Source organism: Heterodontus francisci, unplaced genomic scaffold, assembly GCF_036365525.1.
Source record: "Heterodontus francisci isolate sHetFra1 unplaced genomic scaffold, sHetFra1.hap1 HAP1_SCAFFOLD_102, whole genome shotgun sequence".
Classification (NCBI taxonomy): Eukaryota; Metazoa; Chordata; class Chondrichthyes; order Heterodontiformes; family Heterodontidae; genus Heterodontus; species Heterodontus francisci.
Window position 1 is genome coordinate 5228058 of NW_027140380.1, and position 9215 is coordinate 5237272.

Genomic DNA, 9215 nt, shown 5'->3' on the forward strand with positions numbered 1-9215 from the left:
TTGGAGAGGGTTTAAACTAGTTTGGCAGGGGGATGGGGACCTGAGGGTAGACTCAGATGGGATAAAAGCTGAAATGAAAATGGAAGGCAGAAAATTAATGTCTGGAAGACAGAGGAAACAAAGGTTAGAAAATTAAAAAAAAAAAGTTTGGCAGTGCTCAAGGGTATCTATTTTAATGCAAGGAGTAGAGCAAATAAAGCAGATGAGCTGAAGGCACGGAGAGACACATGGCAGTATGATATCATAGCTATTACAGAAACATGGCTGAAGGAGGGACAGGAATAGCAGCTCAATGTTCCTGTTTACAGGGTTTTCAGACGCGATAGGGAGGGGGATAAGAAAGGAGGGGGAGTGGCAATTTTGGCCAAAGAAACTATTACAGCTGTGAGGAGGGATGATATGTTGTAAGGTTTATCAGATGAGACTATATGGATCGAGCTAAGGAACAAAAAAAGTGGCAATCATAGTACACTGAGTGTACTATGGACCCCCAAACAGTCAGTGGGAGATAGAACAGCAGATATGTAGGCAAATCTCTGAGAAGTGCAAGAACAATAGAGCAGTAATAGTAGGGGATTTGAGTTTTGCGCAGTGGCAATATCGTAGCTAATGAGGTTTAACCGAAGCGTGATTATGGGGAAGCTTTGAGTAAAATGGCTATAACCAATTTTCGAGCTTCGGGCCAGGGAGTGCGCAACACAGTTCGGGTGTTCGTGACGGACAAGGAAGGAGATGCACCGGTCGATCGCACCTTCTTCATCAAGAAAATTCTCTTCGATTGCTGCGGATTTCAAGCGACGGACGTCTTCTGCCTGCAGGATTTCCCCAGCAGTGGATACTTCGAAGTGACGTTCCGGAACGTGGCGGGATGCATCAAGTTCCTGAAGGCGTTCAAGGAGAAAGGGGACCGGGCTCCACTGTCGATCCTCACAGCGGAGCCGCTCTTCACGCTTCCGTCACAACGGGACCGGGTGGTGACAATTCACCTCTACAACCCCCATGTTCCGGTGGTGGATGTACTCACCTTTCTCGCCAGGTACGTCGAGGTGGCCGGCAGCAGCACTGATGTCAAGGACCCCTTTGGGATCTGGACCAGCAAGCGGCAGGTCAAGGTGACCTTGAAGGTAGATCCCAGTGGAGCCATCATCCACCCTCCCTCCAGCTTTGCTATCGGGGGAAGTCGAGGCTTCTTGGTCTACGCTGGGCAGCCCAGAGTTTGCCGCACCTGTGGCAAATCTGGTCACATGGCAGCCAACTGCAGCACGGTTGTTTGCAAGAACTGCAAGGAGGAAGGCCATCAGACCAAGGACTGTAAGCAGACGAAGTGTTGCAACTTGTGCGGTGCGGCAGGCCATCTCTACAAGACCTGCCCCAAACGTTGTCTCAGCTATGCTCAGGCGGCAAGGTCCAAGGAATGGCCGGGCGAAGGTTCGACGAAGGCGTCCGCTGTCCGAAAGGAGACCAGCAACCTTCTCCGCAGTGAGGAACTTCAGCCTGAGAAGGAAGGGGAGGCAGCTGAAACCAACGACCCAGCACCTATCCAGCGCCCGGAAACCCCTCCTCCACAGACAGAATCAATGGAGGAGGAGGCAGCAGATGGACAAACAGGTCAGTGGCAAGTGGTCCAGAGGAAAACCACAAAGAAAAAACATCCCAAAGCCACCACCCAAACCAGTGGCAAGAGGAGGCTCTCTTCTGAATCAGACTGCAACAACTCCTCTTCACTGGACGGGGAAATGCTGGAACGACAGCCCCTTCAAAAGAGGCGGCAGAACTCCGAGATGGATGATAAAGCATCCCAGCCCCCGGGCACTGGAAGCTGTGATGGGCCCAGCGTGCCCCAACCCCAATGCCCGACACGTAACGAAGAGGCCAACGCATCTCAGCTCTGCGACACCGGGAGCAAAGACACGTCTGGCGCAACTGAGCTCCGGGAGACCGGGAGCTGTGATGTTTTCGAGGAGGAACAGATGGAAGCAGCTGAGGACAACCCAATCCTCTCTGCCTACAAGACCCCCCCGATGTCACCCGAGCGGCACAAACCCTGCATGAAAAATCAGGAGGGGTTTCTGAGCCCAACCAACGTGAAACTGCTTGCGCATACGATGGGTATGCAGGAACATCCCGAAGGGGAAGGACTGGGACTAGCGAGGACAAATGGTATGGGAAGCAACAACTAATTTTTAGTAAAAAATGGGTGTAAGAATTGCTTCCATTAATGTGCGTCGCATTAAATCTACTACGCGATGTGTTTCAACCTTGGATTACCTTGCCAAGGTCAAAGCTGACCTACTGTTTCTGCAGGAGTGTGGAATACCACACCTCAGCACCTACAGGCAGTGGTCGCGATGGTGGTCCCACGGGCCATCGATCTGGTCGGGGGGTAATGACTGCCGTTCCTCCGGCCTGGGTATTCTGCTGCGGGGAGGTAACTTCACCATCTCCGAAGTTAAGGAGGTGGTGGGCGGCCGCCTCCTCGTAGCAGACGTGATGTACAACAACGCTCCGCTCCGGTTGATCAACGTGTACGCCCCGGTACAACGCAGCGAGCGGCTGACCGTCTTCCAGCAGCTCCCACTGCTGCTGGCGACGTCCAGGCCGGTCATCCTAGGCGGTGACTTCAACTGCATCATCGATGCGGCTGGACGATCCGGCAGTGACGACAGCAAACTGGACGCTACGTCCAGATTCCTAGTAGAAACAATTAAGGATGCCAAACTGCACAACGTCTTCAGCAAACCTGCAGACGGAGCGCAGCGCAGATACACATGGTCAAGATCGGACGGGTCTGCCCGTTCCAGGATTGACTTCCTGTTTGTGTCCCGTGCTGTCACGGTCGGATCCACCGACGTCAAGCCGGTGTTCTTCTCCGACCACTGCCTCTTACTGGCCGACTGTCACTTACAGGACGACCAGCGGGTTGGCAGAGGGACGTGGAAGCTCAATGCGACACTGCTGACCCCAGAGAACGTTGAGGAACTCAAAAGGGATTACAAAGGTTGGAGGACGGTGAAACCCCTCTTTGAGTCTCCAGTTCACTGGTGGGAAGCGATAAAGGAGAACATCAAGAGGTTCTTCATCCACAAAGGTGTTCAGAAGGCGAGAGAGAGACAGAGGGAACTGTCCCGACTCCAGAAAATTATGCAAAATCTACTCCGGTTGCAGTCAATGGGGGTCGAGTTCAAGGAGGACCTCCAAGAGGTGAAGAGCCAGCAGGCCTCGCTCTTTGCCAAGGAGGCCTCCAAGATCATCTTCCGGTCCAGAGTCCGCTCCATCGAGCAGGATGAGACGTGCTCGCGTTACTTCTTCCAAAAGGTACACAGAGAGAGCTCTGTTATCAGCAGCCTGAAGGAAGAAGATGGCTCGGTAACGTCTTCGCAGTCCGACATACTAAGGATCAGCAAATCCTTTTATGCTGGGCTGTATGACGCGAAGCCCACAGACAGCAGAGCCTGCCAGTCCTTCCTGTCATCTATCACAGACGTCCTAGATGATAGCAGGAGGGAGAGACTGGACAAGCCGCTAATTCTGGACGAGCTGACAAAGGCCGTGGAGTCTTTCGAGACGAGTAAAACCCCCGGGAGCGACGGCTTACCGGTCGAGTTGTACTCGGCCCTGTGGGACTGGGTCGGCCCGGACCTGCTGGAAGTATACGAGAGTATGCTCCTGGCCGGCAGCATGTCAGAGACCATGAGAAAAGGCATCATCACCCTCATTTACAAGCAGAAGGGGGAGATGGCAGAAATCAGAAATTGGCGGCCCATCTCACTGCTTAATGTTGATTACAAGATTCTGTCCAAAGTCATAGCCAGTCGAGTCAAGTCTGCTCTGGAGTTGGTGATTCACCCCGATCAGACCTGTACTGTACCCGTCAGGAAGATCTCTGATAGTCTCGCGCTACTCAGGGATACCATCGCCTACGTACGGGACAGGAGGGTGGACACCTGCCTCATCAGCCTGGACCAGGAGAAGGCTTTTGACAGGATATCGCACACCTACATGATGGACGTGCTTTCCAAAATGGGGTTTGGGGAGGGAATCTGCAATTGGATCCAACTGCTCTACACAAACATCAGTAGCGCAGTGTCAATCAACGGGTGGGAATTGGAAAGTTTCCCGATCAAATCTGGAGTCAGACAGGGCTGCCCTCTGTCCCCGGTCTTGTTTGTTTGCTGTATTGAACCCTTTGCTGAGTCTATTAGGAAGGATGCGAGCATAAGAGGGGTGACAATCCCAGGCAGCGGAGGCACTCAGGTCAAAACCTCCCTGTACATGGATGACGTCGCCGTCTTCTGCTCGGATCCGCTGTCCGTGCGCAGACTGATGAGCATCTGTGACCAGTTCGAACTGGCCTCGGGAGCCAAAGTTAACCACGGCAAGAGCGAGGCCATGTTCTTTGGGAACTGGGCTGACCGATCCTTTGTCCCTTTCACCGTCAGGTCAGATTACCTGAAGGTGCTGGGGAAATGGTTCGGAAGTGCCGGGGCGTGCACCAAAACATGGGAGGAGCGAGTAGCCAAGGTACGACAAAAGTTGGGCATGTGGGGGCAGCTATCTCTCTCCATTGTGGGTAAGAACCTGGTCATCAGGTGCGAGGCGCTCACGTTGTTGCTCTACGTGGCGCAGGTCTGGCCCATACCTCACTCCTGCGCCATGGCAGTCACCCGAGCCATTTTCCGCTTCGTCTGGGGATCTAAAATGGACCGGGTCCGGAGGGACACGATGTTCAAATCTCTGGACATGGGTCATCTCCTGATGACCACCTTCGTGTGCGGCTGCATCAAGCTATGTGTAGATCCCCAGTACGCAAACTCCAAGTGTCACTACGTGCTGAGGTTCTATCTGTCCCCGGTGTTGCGAAGGATGGGCCTGGTCACATTGCCGCGGAACGCACCATGCAGTTGGGCGGCGCCGTACCACCTATCCTTCGTGGAGCAGTTTCTGCGGAAAAACACCTTTGACCACCGGTCCATCAGGCAGTGGTCTGCACGGAATGCCCTCAAGGCCCTACGGGAAAAGGAAACGGTGGATCCTGTCGGATGGTTCCCCGAGCAGACCGTCAAAGTCATTTGGCGGAATGCCTCATCACCAGAACTTTCAAACAAGCACCAAGACGTAGCTTGGCTGGTGGTGAGAAGGGCCCTCCCCGTCAGATCCTTCATGCACACCCGAAGTCTCGCCCCCTCCGCACAGTGCCCCCACGTTGGCTGTGGTGGGGAAGAGACGGTCGCCCACCTCCTCCTGGAATGTGCCTTTGCAAAGCAGGTGTGGAAAGAGATGCAGTGGTTTTTGTCAAGGTTCATCCCAAGCAGCTCTGTAACACAGGAGTCTGTGCTCTACGGGCTGTTCCCAGGGACGCACACCGAGACAAACATCAACTGCTGCTGGAGGGCTATCAATTCGGTGAAAGACGCCCTTTGGTCTGCCCGAAACTTGCTGGTCTTCCAGCGCAAAGAGTTGTCCACCACCGAATGTTGCAGACTGGCACATTCCAAGGTCCAGGACTACGTGCTGAGGGACGCACTGAAGCTTGGGGCAGCAGCAGCAAAGGCTCAATGGGGAAAGACCACAGTGTAAGGTTCCCCCACCAAGCTGGACTGAGGGGCTGGAACCATGGGAAGCCCCTCGAACTGTATCGTTAATATTCTCAATTGCTGTAAATGTAAAACTGCAATTGACATGACAATTGTGAAACGGAAGGGTTGGGAAGAAACTCATGACATTATTGAAAGAAACCGATCTCTTTTGCAATGTTTGTATTTTTTCGTGCTGTTTGGAAACTGATTGGCAATGTAATTTTTACAGATTTTTATGAAAAAAGTATATTTTGGAAATAAAAAAAAAATAGTAGGGGATTTTAACCAACATGAACTGGGATAGTTTTAATATGAAAAGAATTGAGGGAGCAGAATTCTTGAGCTGCATTCGGGAGAACATTTTTAGCCAATATGTAGCAAGTTCAACAAGAGAGGGTGCAGTTTTAGACTTAGTTTTGGGAAATGAAGATGGGCAGGTGGAAGGAGTGGCAGTGGGAGAGCATTTTGGTGGGAGTGATCATAATTCAGTCAGTTTTAACATAACTATGGAAAGGACAAGGATACAACAGGAGTTAGAGTTCTCAATTGGGGCAAGGACAACTTTACGAAGCTGAGGAGTGATTCAGCGAAAGTGGATTGGAAACAGCTACTTGAAGGTAAATCAGTGTCAGAGCAGTGGGAAGAATTCAAACGGGAGATTCAAGGGGTTCAGAGTAAACATGTTCCCACAAAGAAAAAGGGTGGGACGGCCAAATCGAGAGCCCCATGGATGTCAAGGAGCTTATGGGTATAATAAGGCAGTAAAGGAAAGCTTATGCCCGACACAGAGAACTCAATACTGCAGAAAGCCAAGAGGAGTATAGAATGTGGAGGGGGGAAATCAAAAATGAAATTAAGAAACTGAAGAGAAAGCATGAAAGAATATTGGCAATCAAAATCAAGGTGAACCCAGAGATGTTTGATCAATACATTAATAGTAAAAGGATAACTAAGGAAATTGTATGGCCCATAAAAGACCAGAAAGGTAACTTGTGTGTAGGGGCAGAAGATGTTGGTAATGTTCTTAATTAATACTTTGCATCTGTCTTCACAAAAGAGAGGGGACGATGCAGGTGTTGTAGTTAAGGAAGAGCGGTGTGAAGTATTGGATGTGATCAACAGAGGGAGAGAGGACATATTAATAGGATTAGTGTATTTGAAAGTTGATAAATCACCAGGGCAGGATGAAAAGTACCATAGGCTGTTAAAAGAAGAAAGAGAGGAAACAGCAGAAGGTCTGACCATCATTTTCCAGTCCTCACTGGATACAGGTGTGGTTTTGGAGAACTGCTAACGTTGTACATCTGTTTAAAAAGGGAGTGAGGGATAGACCGAATAATTACAGGCCAGCCAGACTAACCTCAGTAGTGGGCAAATTATTGGAAACCATTCAGAGCGACAGGATAAACTGTCACTTAGAAAGGCACAGATAAATCAAGCATAGTCAGCATGGATTTGTTATGGGAAGATCCTGTCTGACCAACTTGATTGAATTTTTTGAAGAAGTAACAAGGAAGATAGACGAGGGTCGTGCAGTTGATGTAGTCTACATGGACGTAAACGTGCGGGTCACGATCCAAGAAATTTGCAGATGACACAAAGATTGGTCATCTGGTAAATAGCATGGAGGATAGCTGTCGGCTGCAGAAAGATATTGATGGTCTGGTCAGGTGGGCAGAAAAATGGCAAATGGAATTCAACCTGGAGAAGTGTGTGGTGAAGCATTTGGGGAGGTCAAACAAGGCAAAGGAAGACACGATTAATAAGAAAATGCTGATAGGTGTAGAGAAAGTGAGGGACCTTGGAGTAAATGTCCACAGATCCCTGAAGGTAGCAGGACAGGTCGATAATGTGGTCAGAAGGTATGTGGAATCCTTTTCTTTATGAGCCGAGGTATAGAATATAAGAGCAGGGAGGTTGTGCTGTAACTGTATAAATCATTAGTCAGGCCACAACATGAGTACTGTGTGCAGTTGTGATCATCTCATTGCAGAAAGGATGTAATTGCACTAGAGAGGGTACAGAGGAGATTTACGAGGATGTTGCCGGGACTGGAAAAATGCAGCTATGAGGAAAGATTGGATAGGCTGGGGCTGTTCTCCTTGGTGCAGAGAAGACTGAAATGCACAAAATTTTGAGGGGTCTGGATAGAGTTGAGGTGAAGGGTCTATTCACCTTAGCAGAGAGATCAGTGACTAGGGGCATAGATTTAAAGTGATTGGTAGAAAGGTTACAGGAGAGAAGAGGAAATGTTTTTTCAACCAGAGGGTGGTGAGGGTCTGGAACTCACTGCCTGAAAGGGGAGTTGAGACAGAAACCTTCAACTCATTCAAAAGGAGTCTGGATATGCACCTCAAATGCCATAATCTGCAGGGCTGCGGACCAAATGTTGGAAGGTGGGATTCGAATGGGTAGAATGTTTTTCATCTGGCACAGACACAATGGGCCAAGTGGCCTCTTTCTGTGCCTTCAACTTTCTATGATTCTATAAATTACCCAGCTGCTTTAGTGGAATTTGAACTCATGTCTTTGGACCATTCGTGGAGACTTCTGGATTACTCGTCCTGTAAAGTAACCACAAAATCACCATACCTCTGAGATTTTTTACTGGTTTGTAATGTGGATTTCAGTATACACAAATGGAATTGATAATCTGTTTCACTCTGATAATGTATGAATTTTTTGACTGGTAAATAATGTGTATCTCTGTCTTTGTATTTTTCAATTCCGCAGTCTGGATGAGTTCTGTACAGGCATCTAATTTATATCACAGTTTACACTTCATATCAGTTTTGCTCAATCTAATACTGTATGTAATTTTTGGATTGGCAATGTTTAGATGAATCTGCACTATTGGAATTTATACTGCATCTTTCAATTTCACGGTGTGGGTGAGTTCTGAACTGGTATCTAATTTGTGTCTCAGGTTACAGTATCTTTCAGCACCTTTGAAGCTTTCACTGTAAAAAATGTTGGACTTGTATGTCACTCAAGGTACACTATGGGGATATTTAAACATCCTTTATCATGGGTGTGAGCTTTGGGTATGGTATTTAATTTAAATATCAGGCTATATCATTCGGTCAGATTCTGTGCCATTCAATCAGTACCGTGGGCCAATTCTATCTGATATTTAATTGCTAGCTAAGTCTTCATTATATTTAGACTGACACATTGCATTTCAATCTGCTAGTGGGTGTGATTTTGACCTGGGATTGAGGTATCTGACTGTCAATGGGACTGAATTGGGGTGAAATGGAAACAACCTCTTTCTCTCCTGCTTTGTTTGATTGTTGGATTGAAAATGTGCCTCTGGAACTTGGGATCAATGTGAGCCTGACGACTTCTGCAGTCTGAGACTAGGGACCTGATGAACTGTCTGTGCCTCTGTACTCTGAGTGATAATGTACCTACTGTGTGAGAGAGGAGCTGGCTGCACAGTTCCTTGTGCCTCAAGTGCAGGAACCATCACAATTCCTTCAAGTATCTGCCTGCATGAAGAAAAAGTATATCTTATAACTCAAGAACAGATGCGGTGCAAAATATCAGATGAATTAAATTTCTCAATGAATAATCATTAATAACAGCCACAAATGTAGACCAGTGTCAGTATCTGCCTCCACCGAAGTACTGAAGCTC

General features: G+C 48.7%; 1 pseudogene; it reads left to right on the top strand.

Annotated features, from left to right (window-relative positions):
• The first annotated feature begins 580 nt into the window (after positions 1-580).
• On the top strand, positions 581-637 carry LOC137359435 (U4 spliceosomal RNA; annotated as a pseudogene).
• The last annotated feature ends 8578 nt before the right edge of the window (positions 638-9215 follow it).